This window comes from Pteronotus mesoamericanus, unplaced genomic scaffold (assembly GCF_021234165.1).
Source record: "Pteronotus mesoamericanus isolate MK-2021 breed Mesoamerican mustached bat unplaced genomic scaffold, CSHL_Meso_final contig_42, whole genome shotgun sequence".
NCBI lineage: Eukaryota > Metazoa > Chordata > Mammalia > Chiroptera > Mormoopidae > Pteronotus > Pteronotus mesoamericanus.
In genome coordinates this window covers 14,010,037-14,032,534 of record NW_026555157.1, presented here as the reverse complement: position 1 = coordinate 14,032,534, position 22,498 = coordinate 14,010,037, and the positions used below count along the sequence as shown (strand labels likewise).

At 39.4% G+C, this 22,498-nt stretch overlaps 2 protein-coding genes across 6 annotated transcripts in view; one reads left to right on the top strand and one right to left on the bottom strand.

Moving 5' to 3' along the window:
* CMSS1 (cms1 ribosomal small subunit homolog) overlaps positions 1 to 22,498 on the bottom strand; it is a 370,489-nt gene that overhangs the window by 63,219 nt on the left and 284,772 nt on the right. The window contains exon 1 of one of the 5 annotated variants that reach the window (XM_054577361.1): positions 5,699 to 5,839. The exons of 2 other annotated variants lie outside the window; for them this stretch is intronic. The gene's annotated coding sequence lies outside the window, so the exon portion shown is untranslated. Of the gene's footprint in view, positions 1 to 3,823; positions 3,960 to 4,754; positions 5,333 to 5,698; positions 5,840 to 22,498 lie in introns of those variants that run through there. 2 more of the 5 variants (XM_054577360.1, XM_054577362.1) reach the window with 2 other exon arrangements.
* Positions 10,245 to 22,498, top strand: part of FILIP1L (filamin A interacting protein 1 like) — a 291,626-nt gene continuing 279,372 nt past the window's right edge. Inside the window, exon 1 of the mRNA XM_054577353.1 lies at positions 10,245 to 10,991. The gene's annotated coding sequence lies outside the window, so the exon portion shown is untranslated. The remainder of the gene's footprint in view (positions 10,992 to 22,498) is intronic.

The following is a 22,498-nucleotide window of genomic DNA, read 5'->3' as shown; positions in this document are numbered from 1 at the left end:
TTCCAATGAAGATGTTATAATGCCATATATATATATACACATATTTGTAATTGACAAGGTACAAACTTGATTCTAAGTTTCCAGTGGCCACTGTGAAAAAGAAAACTTGTCACTATTCAGAGTAGCTATAGGCTTAAACAACAACTAAACAATCAATTTCTCAGAAATACAATAGTTTAAGGTTTTGATAAATACAACACAGGTCGTGATACACAGTAACTCCCTTTGATAATTTAACAGCTCTGAACTAGGCCTAAAGGGTGACTCTGGCCCCTTTTCTCAGGTGCTTGTCAGGTGCTGGTCCTTCAGAGGAAGCTAAGGCTGCGTTGGGGTGAAAACCTCGCTTCATCTGGGGACTAGCACTGGACGTGGCAGCGCTTGCCTTGGCACTCGCTCACACCATGGCGTCTGATTCTCGGAGCTTGCCTGCACCTACTCAGCCCTTATCCTGCTTGATGATGAGGTGACGGTGACTGAGGATAAGATCAATGCTTTCATTAAAGCAGCTGGTGTAAATGTTGAACCTTTCTGGCCAGGTTTGTTTGCAAAGGCTCTGGCCAATGTCAATATGGGGAGCCTCCTCTGCAAGGTAGGGGCTGGCGGACCTGCCCAGCAGCTGGTGTGGCTCCAGGAGGAGGTCCCGTACTTTCCACCATTGCTGCCCCAGCTGAGAAGAAAGTGGAAGCTAAGAAGAAAGTGAGGAGTCCGATGATGACATGGGTTTCCGTCTTTTTGATGAAACATCTTTTGTAACATTCAATAAAAAGCTGAACTCTGCGGGTGGGGTGGGGTGGGGTGGGGGCTGGGGGTGAGGGTGGGGAGGTGGGAGAAGGTGATTCTGGTTTTCACAGTTTTGTCAGTATACAACAGTCTCCAAGCTCCTGTAGCAAATTCCATTTACGGAAATCAAAGCAGGTTAGACCCCAATGAACTCATTAGTTGTTGAAATAGTTTCAGAACCCAGGGAGATGGGACTGGTGACTATTTCCACACTTGCTTCCACCCTTGAAGGGGGAGAGACAAAAATCTACCCACCGTGCTGCAGAAATAAACAGGTCTTCATAGAGATGTTTTATCTCACTTTGTAACATGTTTTAACTTCATGATTAGGATGTGGTGGCAAAAATTAACAGGACCATATACATGTTATGTTCCTGATGACTGTTTAGTAGAGAAGGCCATTATTCCCAAATGCCATTTTCTGTGCTATACATCTTGCTGCATTCGGGCCACATGGCCAGGCTCTATTTACATTGGCTATTTTATACTTTCCTCACTCAACCCTCTAGTTTCCCTTACTTTTATGCCAAGGAACAGACACAGAGTTTTTCCTCTTTATAATTTATATATGCAGAAAACACATCCAAGTCAGGTATGCCTCTTCCATCCCCAGGAAGAGTCTGGGGCCATCTGACTCATCGACACAAGCCCAGAAATAGAAAAAGCAATCTGGCTGAAAGGGAGAGACGGGTGGAAACTTCTAAGCCAGCACACTGCTAAGGTGCTATGTCATATGAAATTAATTCTCTGAGGTCAGCAATTAGAGTCAGGTTACAGCCTAAACATAATTCTGCTTGCTAATTACTTGACCCATTACAATATTTATTTCATTGACAGAGATGCCCAGCCATGACTTCCAAGGGTGGGCTTGGGGACAGATAGAAGGAAGCAAACAGCCAGAGTAATAGCAACCCCTCTCTTCTATAAATAGATACATCTCCCAGGCCCATAAGTGAAATGACTTCCTGCCTCTTTAAGTGGGGGATCAGATGTATCAAGCTCCTCCTTTTCCAGAGAAACAAGATCTCAGAGTTCTTTAGCAAAGTGCAAAAGATGACTGAAGAAATTAATTGAGTTATGTCCTATCATGAGAGGCACAGCGGTGAGATGGTAACAAAACAACCCATTGTATGAGAAAGAGGAAGAAGCCAGGGCATGAACAGTGTGGCTAGAGTGGTAAAGGTGAGTACCTTTGAACTTCTGAAGCCTTATCTTCCCCCAACAAAGACATTCAGAGTGGTAATAAGAAGAAACGCCAATTTCCAGAGGGAGATGTTGGAATAATGAGAGTGCTGTGAACAGGAATGACTCAAAAACACAAGGAATAAATTAGGACAACAGCCCCCTTACTTAAAGAGGGCATTAAGGAATGCCCAAGGGATGGGCAAGAGTGAGAAACAGTGGAAACAGTGGATCTGAAAGCTGGTATCTTGACAATGTGAGACGACGCATATACACCATTACCAATTTATAAACCATTCATTAATAATTGAAACGACACTGGCAGCAGCTGCTGTCACCATACATTGAGTGACTGCTTTGCGCCAGGCACTGCACCAAGAGCTTCATGTCCATGACCTCACTGAGGAGTGCCATCTCTTCCCTTCCCACACTGATCTCAGGTGGCCCTCTGCCATCTGGGGAAGAAATTCCCTTTCTGGGATGTCCCTGAAGTTCAAGCAAGCTAAAGGCACATGAGTAACAACGGGGATGCTGAGTACTGTGAGGAAGGGAACAGTGGTACCCTGTGACTGGTTTGCCACAGGCTCTGAATCACATGAGGCTACTGAGAAGGTCCGGGTCACCAGCTTTGACCTGGATGCCAAGGAAGGCTCCACAACCTCTTGCTTTCTCCCATCCTTCTTATTTCTGCCCCCAAATTGACTCCTGGTTAGAGAAAAGAAGGGAAAGACTGATGCCCATAGCTGAAGTGTGCAGTTTAGTGGCCAGAAACCAGACCTGTCACATGTAATCACATCATCAGAGTGTTGGTGACAGACTTAAGACAGTTGAAAAAATAGTTGCTATTCCAACTTCCAATTTTCAAGTTATTGTTGGGGCTGAAATTTCTCTCACCTCAAGTGTTTTTATTTTGGAAAATCTCCAAAGCACACTTTAGCCATATTTGCGTAATTGAAACATGAAAAAAATAGAGATGTTTTCGGCCACATTAAACTCTAACCAGATGCTCTTTAAAAACTTTTCACATGTACACAGCACCTTTCATTCTAGCAGAGAGTCATTTTATTCACCCCCGAACTGCATCTACCATAGACCGAAAACACTAATTCTTTTAAGAGTGACGGTAACCCACTGACACATACAGTCTCCAGAGAAGACAAAGGAGGATCCCATCAGCCTTTCTAAGTCTCCCCCTCTACTCATACCACTGGGAATCCAAGTCAAATCAAGTCAACAAACATGCACTGAATACTTTCTGTGTACCAAGAGCGAAGCTGACGAACAGTTAGTAGTTGGCATGAATACAACCGACTTGCAAAGTGAAAATGACATGCAGGATTCCTGTAAAAAGTGTTAGGGCCGGCACCCTGCCTGAGCGGCTCACCTGAAAGACAGTGCCTCGGGCATCTTTTCTTCCATTATCCATCAGGCAAAAAGAGAAATGATTTGGGCATTGAGAGGAAAAGCGGTGCGAAGAAAAATTAATGACAGGTTTCCTGGAGTCCAAGAATTCTAATGTCACCAACCTCAGGAAAACCCCAGAGCACGACGCGGTAGCACCCTGCTCAGGCAGCGTTTGATCCCCCGGTAACCACTCTGACCCCTTCTATTCTCCACGTGAGAGCCAGAAAGATCTTTTAAAAATGTAAATAGGATTATGTAACCTTCCCGGTTAAAACTCCACAGCAGTTTGACTTTATACTTGAATAACACCCATATTCCCTACCACAAACCACAAGGCCCTGCCCTCACTGGGCTGCTACTTGCCCCTCAGTCTCACCCTGTTCTCCTACTTGCCCCACGACACCCCAAGCCCCACTGATCTCCTGGGGTTCCTAGAACATGCCAAATCCTTTCTTACCTTAGAGCCCTTATGCTTATTGTTCCCACACCTGGACTGATCCTGGCCTTGCTCCTTCGCATTACTCGGGTTTCCTCTGTCATCAAAAGTAGGCCATGATTTCTCCTACATTTTTTTTTTTTTATCATGGTGCTGCTACAAGTTGTAATTATCTGACTTATTTGTTAACTTGTTTTTATTTGATTCTTCCCATAGACTTTAAAACTATAAAACAGCTGGAACCAATAATATCTACTTTTTTACTGCCATATATATCCCTAGTGTGCAGGACACTGCCCCTGACAGAGCAGAGTTGCAATAAATCATCTTGAAAAGATGAGTGAAGTGAATAATATTGCAAATAATAAATTACAAAAAACAATATAAGAGGGCCATCTTTTTATGTTATTTTATGTTTTTGCTACCATAAATGCTATTATACTAAAGTAAAGCTTCAAATTCTTCTGGAAGTTTTTCATGTATTCATTTAACCAGGACCACCCCGACTGAATTTGAGAGGCTGGGAGAACGGAGGCCTAACTTATGTCTGCAATTAGAAAGTTTCAAAGTAATTGCTTGAAACCACCAGGTTTGGCACATAATGCATTTTGAATAGGGGAGGATTAGCTCTTTCTCATTTCACGTGTCGTTGAAAGCAGAATTGCTCTTATGTATGTATCGTGTTGTTCCTTAACTTAAGAAAAATCACAAAAGCACCTCAAAGTCAAGCACCAGAACACTTATGAATGAAGACAGCACAATGTTTTCCCGGGAAGCTGTTGTGAAACTGGTCTGAGTGGAGCACCTTGTTCACCTGCCATTTAGCCTTAGTCTGGGATCACAGACCATGGAGTTGTAGAAACTCAGAATTACTCTGGGTACCTGTCCCCGCCTCCCCAACCCTGCCCAATAGCTAAAAAGAAAAATTTTCAGTCTTCAGACTGTGTCCCACCTGGTTCTTTGGTCAGCAAGGACCAAGTCTGGCAGGTTTCTAGGAGTCTGGCTACCCCGCAGCAGGAGGCCCAGAATTGTTTCCCTGCTTAGGGATGCCCTCTGGAGAGCCTGGACAGGGCCCTGGGTGCTTGTCTACCAGGCGAACAGCAGCCTTTCTTCACTAACCTCCTGGTTTGCTCAGCCCTTGGGATCACTCTTTCTCCTTGGTCTCCTCAGTGTATTTAATTTCTCTGCTAGGACTACAGTTGCTCAGCACCTAGTTTATTTGGATGGGGTTCAGCTTCCTTGCACAACTCTTGTTTTTCCATGTCAATCACCTGCTACCCATTCCTTAGCCGGTGCTTGGGATCTGGCTCCAACTCAGGCAGCTCACCTGGAATGATACCGCAGCCACCTGCTCACATTCTCCCTGCAGGGTTAAAATACCCCACTTGTAATCTATGCTACTCATCCCGATGCTGGGGCAGGCTCACCCATTTTTCATCTCCGCTTCTCAGCTGGCCTCTGAGGTCCCAGCATGCTTCGTCAGCGAAAGTGCATAGAGGAGACACTAGTGGCCCCTTCAGTGCACAGGATAGCCTTGCTTAAACCCAGCAATTAGTCTGGGGAAGCTGTGACATAGTGGCTTCTCCAAGGCTTATGTTAAGTACAGGGCACCCAGAGGTGTGAAATTTAAAGCCAGGTCACACAGTTTTCATGAGTAAAACAAGAGGCTAATATTAGATGAGCCCTGACTGTCTTTTCAGGTGTAACATTCCAGTGTCCCACAAAAAGTCATTGGGTTCCAATGTTATGCGTTTCCCACTTTACCTCCTTGACTATAATTTCCTGCCCAGATGCCTCTGGTGGTTCCCGACTGTCCATGGAGTATAGTTACAACTTCTAGCATCAAAGCACCTAAGGTCTTTAACATTCTGGGAGCAAATAAAAATTGCACTTTACCTAGTACAAAGCTGGACACCACATCCCTGACCTTCTGGCACAGGAGTGCTTGCCGCTGCTGAACACATCATGTGCTCTCCTGCCACGTGCTTACATCAGGTCTTCTGTCAGAATGTCCTCTGTACCCTTTCCAGGGCAGAAATCACTATTCCTCCCCCAAGGTGTCCAGTTTAAATATTTCGACCCCACCCCCACCCTGTGCACCCTGTGCAGCTTCCCCGCTCTGCTCAGCTCAGGTACACTCAGACAGAATTACGTTTGGCCTTATGTTATATCACCAGCCCATTACAAACAGAATTGTGATATCCTACTAGACTGTTTTTGAGGAGCACGGACGATGTAACATTTTATCTGTGTAGCACCAAGACCTTGCATAGCATGTGGGATATTGAGGTTACTCAGTAAATATCTGTTGAAGTGAACTGAAAATTGTGTACCTATGGATGTATATATCTGTCCTTTAGGCTCTCAGAGACAATAGTTACTAAGGCAAGCTTGAGCTGAAAAATTAGTTTCTTTGCTGATAAAATATCTCTTCAAAGATTCTCACCAGAGGATATTTTTTCATAGCCTTTTTTTTTTTTAGAGAGACAGAGAGAGAGGTGAGGGGAGAGATGGGGGTAGAGAGAGACATCAGTATAAGACAGCAACATTGATTGGTTCCCTTCTTGTATGTGCCCCAACTGGTAATCGAACCCATGACCTTTTGGTCCACAGGATGATGCTCCAACCAACTGAGCCACATGGGTCAGGCAAATATAATATCTCTTGGTAAGATAAGCAGTTAGAAAGAAAAAGACAAGAATGGACTAACATTTTTAAGAGAAGTAGGGCTGAGAAGGGGGAAAGACTTCTAACTCATATTTTCCTGTTCACAAAGGAACATCTAGCCAAGGAGAAAATGTTGGTCCATTTTGAGATGTTGCTGGAATCATTCCTTCTCTCTTTTTTTTCTCAAGTTTTCAGAGAACCAGTGCCCATTTGGAAAAGTAATATACACACAAAAATGAAGAAAGTCATGCAATGATATATATTAACAAAGCTATTGAGTGATGATAGCTATGCCAAGAGAAAAGCATTACATAATGACATCAAAATAGGACACTTGAGGACTGTCTCAGAGCTTAAACAGCTGTCACCTGGTATTTTGGCATTCTTGAAGTATATGAAGAAATAGCCCCTGGAAACTGAAGAGTACAAATTATTTGCAACAACCAGATTCCAAGGTCAAAAATATGTTTTCTTCATCTATCTCTATCTCTCTTTCTCTCCCTTAAAGTTAAACTGTTAGTGTCATTTTCATTTGAGAAAAATATGAAATCCCAAAGTATGTAAAATTCCAAAACAATTGTGTACAGGTTGGTTTTGAAGGAAGAGAGCGGCACGCCTAATCACACCAGGTTTTCCTAAACATACTTGTTTATTTGGAGATACTTTTCTATTTTGTGGATTATCTAGACCTTTTATGTATAGGTCATTAATCCCATCCTTAGGGAATGTGAAGGAGAGGATAATATGTGACATTTAAATCTGTCAATTTTGCTGCTGGTAAAATGTCTGTTAGGAAAAAAGTTTAAAAGCCTGGAATTTAAAAATGACTGATTGGTTTAATATGTGCGTTTTTCTTATTTCTTTACCTTTTTGGAACAGACTGAGATGCTGTTCCAAAACTGTTTTCCTCTAGGGTCGCTTCTTTCCTTTGTCCTCCTTGGTTAAAGTGACCAGTGATGCTTCCTCTAGTCATTACACGTTTATTGTGCACTGGCTGTGCTAGGGGCTGGGGCCACAGTGTTGGCAAGTGCACTCTGCGCTCCGGGAGCTCCCAGTCCATTAGGGGAGAGGTCAGTATGTTAAGCAAATGCAACAAAGTGAGACTGAGGGTATGGCATGGTTAAGCTCTGGGTGCCTTGGGAATACTCTGGAGGAACATAACCCACCTTGGGTGGGGGGAGTGCACTGGGAAGGATGGGATCTGGAATATGGGTCAAGAAAAAGTGAGGCAAGTCTAGACAGCACTGTCTTTGATGTCCTGAGGTCCAGCTCTGCTATCAAGAATCCCACGTTTCTTTTTACAATTCATCAAAACAAACAAAAAGGACAAATTAGTATAAACTTTACAATATTTTCGAGAACTAGTACTATTTATCTCTTTCCAGACATCTGCAGTAATAACTGTTAGTAAGTGTCGAGCAAAAAACACAGGGTTAGGTTTTCCTGGATCATTTTCAAGTAATCAGTTGAAAGACTCACAGAATGTTAGTACCCAAACAGCACTAAGATATGATCTTTCTTCAGTGCAAAACTTTCACAGAGGAGAAGCTCAGAGTCGATGAAAAAATGACCACTAAAGGAGTAGGAATATTTTTTTCTTTATATTTCCCTTCTTGGTTGCTTGGCTGCCCATGAGTAGGCAGGAATATGAGCCTTTAGAGAATCTGTTCCTTTTCCTTGAGGGATTAGGGCTAATGGAGCTGAAAATTGTCAGGACTGGAAAGTAGATGGCAGGATGGGATGACCGGTTATACACAGGGGCAATGAGCAAGTAAGAGTCCGAGGATAACAGAAACCACTGTTGGGTAGGAGAGTTACCAACACGGAAAGGGTAAACAGCTAGACTGCTCCTATAGTGTTAGATTGGAACTGGAGCTATCGATATGCATTAATCATTGTATTTAATACAGATAGAGAGTAATATACATGGCTGTGTGTGTATGTGGGTGTCTATTTCCTAGTTCTTTTGGTTGAGAGGGCCTGTAAGCAATGGGCACATTCTAGTTCAGTGAGCACATTCAATGCCCAGATCTTGATTTCCATATACTATTTTCCATAATGGACCCAGGTCTTCTTGAAGATGTAGTTGATTCCAAGACTGGGTAGAGAAAGCGCAAGATGCAAATAGAATATTTTCTTTTGCTAGAAAGCAAGAAAGCACTCAGGAAATGATGAGGACTTGTCAAAAGAATACAGCTTGAAGGGGCTCCCACTGAACAAATCTGAGCTCATTTGGGCATCAAAATAAATAATGGTATTAACTGATTATAACCCATTGATTAAAATAGGAATCCATAAGTGCACATCGATATAAATAAGTCCAAAAATAAATAGAGAAGGGAAAGCTCTTCCTTGCAGTAGACAATTCATTTAGGAGAACCATATTTACAGTCTCAAAGTATCTTTCCACAAAACGTTAACTGTAAAGGGAAAAACTAACTTTATAATGGAGAAATATGGCAGATACCACCTTAACCAAGTAGAGTTGGTATGGACCATCTCCATTTATGTGTCTCCTGATATGATTAACTATGAAAAACATAGCATTGCTTCTATAGTATTCCTGCCAAAAAAAAAAATGCATAAACTCTGTCTCATTATGAGGAGACATCACATGACCCTAAACTGAGGAACATTTTACTCTTCAAAAATGTGAAGTCACAAAAGACACAGAAAAGCTGCAGAACTGTTTAAGATTCAAGGAGCCCCATGACAACTAAATGTAACATATAATCCAGGACCAAAGGAAAAAATAATTTTTCCCCTATAAAAGATATTATTATTGACCAATATACCAGTATAATATAAAAGATACTATTATTATTATGTTGGCAAAAAGTTGGATGGGAACCATGCATTGGAAGTTAATGTTCTATCAGTGTTAATTTACTGAATTTGACTGTGGTTATGTAGAAGACTGCACTTATATTTTAGAATAGTAACCCTAAAATAAATAAATTGATTCAGGAAAATATAAACACACACACATACACATGCACACTCACAAGGGGGCAGGGGTAAGTGGGAGAGCAAGTGGAGAAGAGAGGGAGGGGAAGGGATGGAAGAAAAGGAGAAAGTAAATGTGGTAAAAATGTTAAAAATTGGAGAACCTGAGTGAAGAGTATATGGGAATTCTGTGCTATTTTTATATATTTTCTGTAAGTTTTAAATTATTTCAGTGGTAAGAGTTGAAAATAATGAGCATGGGTTTTGGTGTGATTCAGATCCAATTTTGAATTCTCAGTCTAATATTTATTATCCATGAGACCCCAGGGAAATCACTTAATTATTCTGAGCTCCGGTTTCCTTATTTCATCACCAATATAGGACTAATTTAAAGGAATGCTGTGAGGATTAAATAAGATAATGCATAGATTGAGCACTGGTCAGTGTAGGTTTATCTGGTAGAGGACGTGATATCCAATGAATGACGCAATACATACTTGCTGAAAAAATGAACAAGTTCCTTATTCCTGCCCCTTCCGCTCCAACTGGACCAATACCACTTAGCAAAAAGTACACTATTCAAATTTTAGCAATGTATGTGTGAAATTTCTCTTAACAACTGAATAATATAAAACAAAAACTTGAATAATAAAAAATACCACCACACATTTGGCTGTTGCTCCAAAGTTTGCTCAGCACTTTGTACTCACGTCTCATGTGACACTGAATGGAACAGGCAGGCATTCAAGTGAAAGTTCAACACAGTGTTAATAATAGCGAATCTCTACAGTGCCTTGGGTTATGACTGTCAAAGAAGAGGTCATGCCCTTGTTACTTCAATCTCAAACAAGGCTTGCATCGGTTCATGGTTGCAGGGTACAAAATGAGGTGCGATTTAATGTCCATCAGGGCATCCGTTCCTAAGATGCTGGGTTTGTGGCTCACAGTGTATTTGGGGCAGTGACAGGGCAGAGGAGACCCAGGTTGTGACTGGGAAGTTTCTGCTCTCAGCCAAGATGTGCACATGAATTTGAAATTACCCAAGAGGGTGTTTCAGAGCTCCCTGCCAAAGAGTGGTGTCTTCTAAACTGGAGAACAGCTGCTGGGCCCAGGCATGCAAACACACACACACAGACATACTCACAGAGCCTATACCTGCCTCTACTTGTCTGTGCTGAACAGATGGCTCCTGGCTTTTGGGTCGCCTCATTCTGAAGCACAGTCCAGTGAGACCCTTTCTTCGGTGGAGACTGGCAAGCCGGGGGGTGAGAGACTCTGCAAGGTTGCCTGTCTTCAGAGTATGAAGGGCGCTGCCCAGCGAGTGAAGAGGGTTATATTTAGAGTTTGGGCCCAAACAGTGTTGGGCTCCCCACTGCCTGTCCTTTATAGAACTGTCAGTGGCCCCTGGTTGCAAATTTTCAGTGGCTTTGAAGTTCACAGGACAAAAACCGAGAGAGTGTCCAAAAAGAAGAGAAGAAAACATTGGTGTTGGTCTTGGATTCCACTGCTGGATTTTGGTGGGAATGAGAAGAGAGGACTGCCAGGCGTGGTCAAGCAAAGGTGCCTGTACGGTAAGGTAAGTGCCCCTATTGCTGCTGAGGAGGGGCTTTGGGGATGTTTCTGTGTAATCCAACATCTGGGAATTGCCAACACCATGATATTCTGGATATTATGCAAAGGGATGTGGTTATCTTAGGTACAATTAAGAGCTTATAATGATGATGACTTTTAGACTAATATGAGTAAGAGCTGCTTGCAAAATAGGACTATTCAGACAATAAGTTTTGCTAAAATGGTAGCCATGAAAGTAAAACAGAATGAAAATTTAAATTATTATCCTCTTAAAGAGTAAGACAAACGGTTAAAAATTTAAAAAATGGTTCAGGCAAATATCTTTCCTTGTTAATAGCTGGATTTTATAAGCTGATGTGAATGATCAATATATAATTTCAAAACCATCATGATGTGATGAAAATAAGAGAATTATACTAGATAGGCTAGATTGGAGAGGAAGAATTCTCTTTTCATGGAAAGACAGAAGAAACTAACATCTTAAAATGGCAACTAGATTGCATTCTTTTTTCTTTACTTTTGTTCATACTTCTTTGATACTAAGATGTGATGAATTGGAGCCAGAAAACAGTAGCACATTTTTGAGGTAGGGATTTTGGAAGGTCTTCGGGGGTTACCTACCACCTCAAAGAACATAATTGGATCTCCATTGCACATCACATCTCAAGGTCAATAGGAAACGATGCTGAATTGCTGCCAAATAATACCAGAAAAAGTTCTGCTCACTGTACTTGCTCAATGGGAGTATTAGTCAATGTTTAGGGCTACTGAATAGTTTTGAATACTGGAGCACCAATTGACAGAGAATATAAATATATCAGCTAAAAAGCTTGACATAATTATTATTTCTTTTATAATGACAGATGATCACATATCTTTTTTTTTCAGTATCTGTGCAAGTTTTCAAAGATTTCAAAAGGTGCAATACATATACCATACATTCATCATGTTCTATGTGTGCATTAAGTTTGTATAAAGGAGCGTGCAGAGTATGGTACTACTGGAGAGCTCTCTAAGTTAAGGCAATGCTCCTCTAGGTCCGACAAAAAAAAAATGCTTTTCCTGTGATGGCACGTTCCAGTATACAGGCATACCTCATTTGATTGTGCTCTGCTCTATTGCACTTCACAGATACTATGGTTTTTGTTTTTGTTTTGTTTTGTTTTTTAAACTGAAGGCAAGATTCTCCACCAGCAAAAAGACTAAGACTCACTTTAGTGTGATACTCGCTTTAATGCAGTGGTCTGATCTTGAACTCAATATCTCTGAGTTGATCAATTATCCCTCCAAAACAAATATTCCAAGTAAATATACCTCTACAGTACCAACTGATACTATTAGGAAACTCTCATTATACTTAATTAAAAATTAGCATAAATACTTTAAGAGGTGTTTGCTTTTAAAAATTTCTAAAGGCAGATAATGTTCACAGGTTATTCCCACTTCTTTAAAACAAATATGTAGGGCAACTAAGACAGGTCTAGTCTTGATGAGAGTTTTCCAAGTAATTTCCCAAGGCAACGTGGGTTTGGGTTTTTACGATAACCAATGCATTAGATACCTTGTAAAAATTCTGGGGCAAAGCAAAGTATTGATTATAAACAAAGAAGTATAATTTTTAAAAAGAGTTCAAAGGATGGGAAAAGACTAAAAGTAAAGAGCCCTGTATTCTCTCTTCAGAATAGAGTCCACATTATTCTTTGTTTTAACTTAAAACAAAATTTTCATTACCAATGACATTCATACCTTGCTTCTCTAAAATGCTGCATTACAAAACATTTTTTAAAATGTAAGTCGCTTCTATTTGCTTTAGGATAGGAACTACTGACCATCCAGCATTTAATAACCAACCCTTTATGATGAGCACAGAATAGGTTTTTTTTCTGTTTCATTATAATATAGGGAAGCACTTTTACAGTAAAGGGCTTAATTTGTTTTCTCATTTGTTTATTCATTCAGCAAATGTTTGAGAGTGCCTAGCATGTGCAATGAATGAGACAAATATGGTTTCTATATGCCAAGTGTAGGAATCTTTACAGAGGTGCAAATTACTAGTGATTTGAACTTATATATTATTTCTATTGTTTACCATTTAAGTGTTTTCTCCCTCATTTCTGATTAAAAGAAAAGTTAAGTTCATCCCCCAAAATTATTTTTCCTACTTTATTAAGGTTATTTAGTATATTCAGTTTTTTAAACTGAAGGGAAGATTCTTGAAGGCAAGAGATATGGAGACAATGTTACAGACCAAATAATGAAACAATTAAGTTCAAATACACATTTTAGTGCAAGTACCTGAGCCTTCTTTGAAGGATGTTGACATTTCTGCTGATCTAAACTACACAAAGGCTCACATACTGATTGGTTGTTCTTTTAGAATTGGGCCAGACAGGAAGTCCCTAAAGAAGACATTAGAATAAAATTTGCACTATAATCTCATAGCTACCTGGGGTTCAAATGTGACAGAAATTCAAGATGTTTCTGTCTAATCTGTCTGACAAAATTAGTCACTGGAGGCTACATCTGAAAGAGTGGCAGTATTTGGTTGAGGATACTTCTTTATGATGGCATTAATCACAACAACAATGCCATTTTATACCTATGAAGTGTTTTACATTGTTTATAAATTTCAGTATCAGTCACTCACCTGATCCTACGGTGACCCTGCACAGAAGGAAGGCAGGTATTATTCCATGTTCAGCAGGTGGAAAAACTAGGTTTTACATGTTTAAGAGACTAGCCCAGTTACTTTCTTTCTGATGCACAGTCTCATTAAGTAATTCCTCAAATGAAAGACTAGAAAAATTCTGAGTTTTCAACATGAGTACTCACGGCTCCCACCAGCTGCTTGAAGGTGGCAGATACTGGAAACTGTGCCATAAGAGGAATGTTTCAGGCCTCCCCCCACACCCCATCTTCTTCCTGTCTCCATTTCCCTTCTAGGTACTCATCCTATAGTTCATTCCACTGGCCCTTAAAAAATCAGGTTAGCCATTAAAACAGATAAAAGCTACTGCCTTTTCCTTTTTTTTGGTTGGTGGGGAGAGGGCACAGAAATGATATAGTATGTTAGTATATTCACCTGTATGTGAATGCAAATGCAATTCTAAATTGCTGGTTAGTGCTACCACTGGCATGGCAACATAAAACACTGTTTCATCAGATCAGACCAGCTGTCACCCAGTTTTGATCCTGCTTCTGGTGGAAGCATAAGTGGGTCCTTGGGTCAGAGAGCAGTGCATCATGGGCAAGAGAGAAGAGCATAGGAAAAACAATTCTCTATGTGGAAAAATGGTAAGCATGGTTAACCAAGAGCAATATCAAGATAGGCAGAGCTGAACAGAGCAGTCTTAAGTGGATGAAGGAGGCCTTTTTGATAGATTTTGAGAGAGTACACTGATCATCTGGTAACTAAGATAGTGAGAGTAACAGTGTGTAGGATATCAGACATAGTACTATGTCACTAGAAATGACTAATCAAACACACAAGACTTCATTTCTTCCTTGCATTTTCCCTGGAATTTATTGAGTATTTACTTAAAGTTTGCTGTAATTGGAGATTTTAAGCTTTTTTTCATCTTGTGTTGGTGGCTTAACATGAATGTCTTAGGTCTTCATAATGGGTCTAGGGATAATCCCTTGACCAGAAAAGTAGACTTCAGGGGAGAAGAGCAAGGTGGACCAAGCAGAGGCTGCTTCTGTGCTTCTTTGCGTTGCTGCTCTTGGCCTGCAAACAAAGAGACAGAGGCAGCTGCCGTAGAGCCATGGTATTAAACTACCAGGTTGTGACTAGGGACACCAACATCTTGGTTTTCAGCTGCTTTGAACATCTTCACACGAAGCTATTTTAAGAACCTTTGCATTTGATCAGGGAGCATGTGGGGTTAAGCCTTGTGTTTTCCATTTCAGTTTTAGATCCTAAGCAGGTGCAGTTAGTAGTTCAGAATTTTAAAAATTACTATTGTATATCACCCCAACTAATGCAAAAATAACATTATATTAGAGAGGAAAAGTACGCTATGGAGATGGCACTTGTTTCTTAAATAAAACTAAAAGTTTTTAGGAGTTGAATTAAAAAATCATTGATATTTTCCATCATAACTTTTGTTTGGAGAACTTTGGTTAAAAATATTTAAGAAAAACATTTGGCTAGAGTTAGGACAATATATAACTATTTGTGCTCAGGCCCATAATGTTCTACTTATTATGGTTAAAATACTGCTAACAAGGACACCACTGAATATTATGGACATTTAGGATTGTCTGACAATATCAAACTGTGATTTACATCTTTTTGTTTGTTTGTTTGCCAATGTCTACTTTATTTTTTGATTTAATCTTTATTATATTTTTTTCCAGTACCATAGTCCTCTTATACCTCTTCACTCCAGCAATCACTACACTGTTGTCCATGTCCATGAGTCATTTTTCCTTTTTGCTCAATCCCTCTATCCCCTTACCTCCAACTGTCACTGTGATTTCCTTCTATGAGCCTGTCCTCATTTTCCTTGTTAGTTCAGTTTGTTTATTAGATTCCACATATGAGTGAAATCATGTTGTATTTGTCTTTCTCTGACTGACATATGTCACTTAGCATAATGTTCTCCAGGTCCATCCATAACTGTTGCAAAGGCTAAAATTTTATTCTTTTTTTTAGACTGAGTAGTATTCCATTCTGTAAATGTTCATAGTTGTTTTATCCATTCATCCACTGATCAACATTTGGGCTGTTTCCATATCTTAGTGATTTTAAGTAATGCAGCAATGAACATTGGGATGCCTATGCTCTTTCGAATGTGTTTTGGGTTCCTTCGAATATATTCCCAGAAGTGGGATCGCTGGATCAAAAGGCAGATCCATTTTAATTTTTTGAGGAATCTCCATACAGCTTTCCACAGTGGCTGCACCAGTCTGCATTCCCACCAACAGTGCTGAAGGGTTTCCCTTTCTCCACATCATCCCCAGCACTTGTTGTTTGTTGATTTATTAATGATAGCCATTCTGACAGGTGTGAGATGATATCTCATTGTGGTTTTAATTTACATTTCTCTGATGATTAGTGACATTGAGCATCTTTTCATATGTCTGTTGGCCATCTGGATGTCCTCTTCGGAGAATTGTCTTTTCAGGTCATTTGCCCATTTTTAAATTGGGTTGTTTGTTTTTTTGGTGTTGACATTTGTAAGTACTTTATACATTTTGGAAATTAACCCTTATCAGATGTATCAGCAGCCATGTTCTCCCATCCTGTGGGTTGTCTGTTTACTTTGTTGATGATTTCCTTGGCTGTGCAAAAACTTTGTAGTTCCATGTGGTCCCATTTGTTTATTTTTTCTTTTGTTTCCCTTGCCTAGGGAGACATAGCCAATAAAATATATCCACGAGCAATATACCAGATTTTGCTGCTTATGCTTTCTTCTATGATTTTTATGGTTTGGGGGTCTAACATTTAAGCCTTTAATACATTTTGAATTTACTTCATGTGTAGTATAAGAAGGAGGTCTAGTTTCATTTTTCTGCATGTATTTGTCCAAGTTTCCCAACACCATTTACTGAATAAACTATCTTTAGCCCATTTTATGTGTTTGCTTCCTTTGTTGAATATTACTTGATAATAAAGGTGTGTGTTTATTTCTGGGTTCTCTATGCTGTTCCATTGATCTATGTGTCTGTTTTTATGCCAGTACTATGCTATTTTTATGACTATGGCCTTATAGTATGGATTGATACTAGGTAGTGTGATTCTTCCAACTTTAATCTTCTTTTTCAAGATCACTGTTGCTGTTTGGGGCCTTTTGTCGTACCATATACATTTTTGAAATATTTGTTCTATTTTTGTGAAATACATCACTGGAATCTCGATAGAAATTGTGTTGAATCTACAGATTGATTTAGTAGTATAGGCATTTTAATGATGTTAATTCTTCCTATCCATGAATACAGTATGTGCTCCCACTCATTTATATTTTCTTCAATTTCTTTCTTCAGTGTCTTACAATTTTCCAGCTACAGGTCTTTTACATCCTTCATTAGGTTTATTCCTAGTATTCCTAAAGAATTGCTGTTCTTTTTGTAGCAATTGTGAATGGGATTGTTTTCTTAATTTCCCTTACTGTTAGTTTGTTATTGGCATATAAAAATGCAACTGATTTCTGATATTAATTTTGTATGCTGCTACTCTGCTGAATTCACTTATCAGTTTTAGTAGTTTCTTGATGGAATCTTTGGGGTTCTCTATGTATACAGTATCATGTCACCTGCAAATTAAGGCAGTTTTACTTCTTCCTTTCTACTTTGAATGCCTTTTATTCCTTCTTCTTGTCTGATTGCTGTGGCTAAGACTTCCAGTACTATGTTTAATAAGAGAGGTGAAAGCAGACATCCCTGTCTTCTTTCTGATCTTAAGGGGAACACTTGTAGATTTTGGCCATTGAATAGGATGCTGGCTGTCGGTTTCTCATATATGACCTTTATTATGTTTAGTTATGTTCCCTATATTCCCAGTTTGCTGAGACTTTTTATCATAAATGGTACTGCATTTTATCAAATGCTTTTTCTGCATTTATTGATACGATCATGTGGTTTTTATCCTTTATTTTGTTGATGTAGTGAATCACATTTACTGATTTGCAAACATTGTACCAACTTTGCAATCCCAAAATAAATCCCACTAGATCATGGTGTATGATTCTTTTGATGCCTTGCTGTATTCGGTTTGCCAATATTTTGTTGAGGATTTTAGCATCTATGTTCATCAGAGATATAGGCTTACAGTTTTCTTTTTTTGTAGTGTCTTTTTCTGGTTTTGGAATTAGGATAATACTTGCCTCATAAGATGAGTTAGGGAGCTGTTTATCCTCTTGAATTTTATGAAATAGTTTGAGAAGGAGACGTGTTTGTTCTTGAAATGTTTCGTAAAATTCTCCTGTGAAGACATCTGGTCCAGGGCTCTTGTTTGTTGGGAGTTTTTTGATTAGTTTCAATTTCAAATGGCGTAACCTGTTTATTCAGATTCTCTGATTCTTCCTGATTTAGTTTTGGACTATTGTATGTTTCTAGGTATTTACCCATTTCATCCAGGTTGCCCAGTTTGTTGGCATATAATTGTTTATAGTATTTTCTTATAACCCCTTGTATTTTTTTTCATGTCAGTTGTTATTTCTCCTTTCGTTTCTGACTTTATTTATTTGGTTCCCATCCTTTTTTTTTTTCTTGCTGGGTGTGGTTAAAGGTTTGTCAATCTTGTTTACCTTTTCAAAGAACCAGCTCTTGGGTTCACTGATGTTTTGTACCATTTTTTAAAGACTCTTCTATTGTTTATTTCTGCTCTGATCTTTATTATTTCCCTCTTTGTACACACTTTGGGCTTTGTCTGTTGTTCTTTTTGAAGTTCCTTTAAGTGTAAAGTTAGATGGCTTATTTTTTGTTTTTCTGAGATAGGCCTGGTGAGGCTCTGAATTTCCCTTTTAGGACTGCTTTCCCAGTGTCCCACAGATTTTGGATTGCTGTGTCCTCATTTTCATTTGTTTCAAAGTATCTTTTGGTTTCTTCCTTCATCTCATTGTTGACCCATTCATTGTTTAATAACATGTTATTTAACTTCCATGTGTTTGCAAGTTTTTCAGTGTTCTTCTTGTGACTGATTTCTAGTTTCATAGCATCGTGGTCAGAGAAGATGCTTGATATGATTTCAATGTTCTTAAATTTATTGAGACTTGTTTTGTGTCCTAACATGTGGTCTATCCTAGAAAACGTTCCATGTGCACTTGAAAAGTATGTATATTCTGCTGCTTTGGAATGAAATGCTCTGAAGGTGTCAATTAAATCCATTTGATCTAGGTTGTCCTTTAAGGCTGCTGTCTCCTTGTTGATTTTCTGTCAGGAAGATTTATCCATTGAAGTCAATGGGGTGTTAAAATTCCTGACTATCACTGTATTCTGTCGATCTCTCCACTTATGTCCATCAAGATTTGCTTCACATATTTAGGTACACCTAAGTTAAATGTGCATATGTTTACTATAGTTATATCCTCTTGTTGGATTGTTCCCTTTATTATTATGTAGTGTCCTTCTTTGTCTCTTACTATAGCCTTGGTCTTAAAAACCTATTTTTTTTGGATACACATATTTCTAGCCCCACTTTCCATTTGTATGAAATATATTTTCCTATCCATTTACTTTTATTCTGTGTATATTTTTCAATCTGAGATAGGTTTCTTGGAGGCAGCATATGTATGGGTCTTATTTTCTTATCATTAAGCTACCCTATGTCTCTTCATTGGAGCATTTAGTCTATTTACATTTAAAGGTGATTATTGATAGATATGTATCTAGTGCCATTTTATTGTTAGACTATTTTCCTCTGTTTTCTTTCTTTCTTTCTCATCATCTTCTTAAAGCAAACCCTTTAAGATTTCTTGCAGTACTGGTTTGGTGTTAACAAACCCATTTACCTTTTTCTTGTCTGGGAAACTCCTTAATTCTCCTTTGATTTTAAATGGTATCCTTGTTGTGGGTAAGTCGCCTTGGTTGTAGGTCTTTGCTTTTCATCACCTTGAATATTTCATGTCACTCCCCTCTGGCCTGAAATGTTTGAGAAATCAGAGGACAGTGTAATGGGTGCTGCTTTATAGGTAACCACCTGCTTTTCTCTTGCTATTTTTAGGTTTCTCTCCTTGTCTTTAACATTGTCATTTTAATTATGATGTTTCTTGGAGTAGGCCTGTTTGGGTCCAACTAGTTTGAGACTCTCTGAGCTTCCTGGACTTGTGTGTCATTTCCCTTCACCAGATCAGGGGAGTTTTCGGTCATTATTTCTTCAAATATGTTCTTGATCCCTTGCTCACTCTCCTCTCCTTGTGGTATTCCCATGATGAGGGTGTTGTTTCACTTCATGTTGCCCAAAATGTTTTTTACGTTCTACTCATTTTTAAAAAATTCTTTTTTCTTTTTGCTGCTCTGTCTGGGTTTTTTTGGGGGGGCTTGTCTTAAAAATCACTGATTCGATCCTCTGCTTCATCTAACCTACTGTTTATTCCTTCTAGTGTATTATTTGTTTCAGATATTGCAATATTTCTGACTCCTTCTTCCTTATGGTTTCTAGGTCATTTTTCATGCTGTTGAGTATCCTTATAATCATTACTCTAAACCATCTGATAAATTGCTTTCCTCCATTTATTCTAGCTCTTCTTCTGGAGAATTCTCTTGTTTTCTTATTTGGGGTCTGTTTCTTTGTCTTCCCATTTTGGCAGCTTCTTTGTATCCTCCTCTCCTACCCCTCCACCTCCCCCATCATTAGTTAAATGTATCAGTCATATAGCCTCAAGCTGTAATCTGCAGCCCAGCTTAAACACCACAGAGTGGGGCAGAGTATTTCTTGTGGATGGGGTTATTGCTTCCCCTCAGGCTGATGCCACTTGAAAAGGAGTGCTCTGCCTGAGAAAGATGGTTTCTGTGGTATAGGGAATGACTCACACAGGGATCCTGGTGGCTCTTTCTTCAGTTCTCTCCACAGAGCCACCAACCCCTGACTGTTCTCAAGCATGTCTGGTCCACTCTGCTCTCCCTCTGCTGGAGCCCAGGGTAAGTGCCTATAAACAAAGTTTTGTGCATTGGTCCTTTAAGAGGTTCTCTGCATCTCCTTCTGTCTCTCCCTGTCAGACAGAAACCCTGCTGCTTTTCACAGCTGGATGTTATGTGGGTTCCTTTCCAGCTCTGGTGCTGTACGCTGGGGAGCACAGGTTGGTTCTGGATGCCACACTTCTTAGGGGAACCCCCTAGCTCCTAAAATATCCCTCCTGCACTTCAGCTGCTGCCCGTGGGGACCCAGCCAGCCCTCTCAGGCCTCCTCCACATTCCCTACCAGTCTAGTTGTGGTGAAGTGGTTTCTTCTGTCTGTCCTTGTTTATTAGGCTTCTGTCCAGCTAGTGTTCATTTGGTTATTTAGGATGATTTCTCTACAATCTAGTTGTAATTTCTGATTGGTCCTGGAGGAGGTTAGTGTAGTTTCCATTTACTCCTCTACCATCTTTGATTCTGCTACAGTTTCTGTCTTAAACTTCAACAATTAGAGACAAAGATGCACTCACTGAAGCTATATAGAGTTCATGCAAAAATAAATGCAATACAAAAAAAAATCATTCTTTTAAAATGTAAGCTAAGTATTTGCAAATTTTTTTAAAATTTATATAGGTCTTCCCTGCATGTAAATTGTACCTTAATAAAATAAATGCAAAAAAGATGTTAAGAATCACTATCTTGTTGCTCTACATTAAAAGCCTTCCACGGAAAACGTTAACCAGCTTTTTGTGTTGATGTATGGAGTTCTTGCAGAGGTTTTCAGTGGGGAAAAAATAAAACATACTTTCAGAGTATTAAAATAAACAAAGGAAAAACAATCTGTGGCAAATAACTGATATAGTCCACTCCTACCCCTCATTTTAAAGAAAAAGAATTAAGACCTGTGGGAGTTTTCCCAAAGTCTCAGGACTAAAGATATTGGTTTTTCTAAAGATAGTTAAAAATGATCAAGCTATGGAAATTCAATTCTCTAACTACTCTTGAGTGACAACGGCGGTCATAACTGCGTAAGTCTGATGAAAAAAGTAATGGGCAAAATTATGCAAAAAACTCTAGGTAGCTGTCTTCCAAATGTTGTGTTGAGAAATTGGCCAAAGACTGCTGGCTTATGACAAATACACAATTATGAGGGAAAATCAGCTGATTTTAGTAGTTGGTAGGCATTATTATATGCATGGTATCTATCAAAAACAATAGTCACCACCCTGCAACCACTACTACTACAGCCTGCACTCACTATGGGAGGGTATCAGAAAAGATGACCCTGGTCATATTTGGGAGGGGCAAACATTTACTCATTTGTTTCCTTATTTGTGTAACAAACAAATGCCAGCCACTTTCTGGGTCCTACAATCCAGTGTTGATCTTGGAATTACAACATAGTAGCATCTAGATAAGGAGCAATGCTCACCTCTAGAATGTAGTAAGGGCTGTTTGAATACAGCATTATCAGAAAAAAATCCCAGTCAGAACTAAACCAAGAAATGAATATGTTTACTATAATACATAATGCCTAAGAACATGGGTTTTCTCAGGTGGCATCATGAGTTCTAATTCCAGTTCTGTGTGACCTTCCAGTTACTTAACCTCTCAAAGCCTTCTTTCCTCAATCATAAAATGGTGATAATAATGTACTTGCCTGTTTGGAGCAATACATGTGAAATAATAAGCACAGTTGATGGCATATTAGTGTTCAACAATTGAGAACTATTACTGTCAAGACAGGAAACTCCCATCATGGTGGTAGAGATTGGGTCTAACAAAATTCAGTCTTGAAAATGTAGCATGCAAGGCCCTTCTGAAAACCAAATAATGCCATGAGGCCCAGAATACACACAGATACAAAATTTTGGATCCCTTGGACCAAATTAAGAAGACTGGGCTAGAAATATCATCTAGAAACCAAGGGACCTGGCATTTAAATGACGTGTT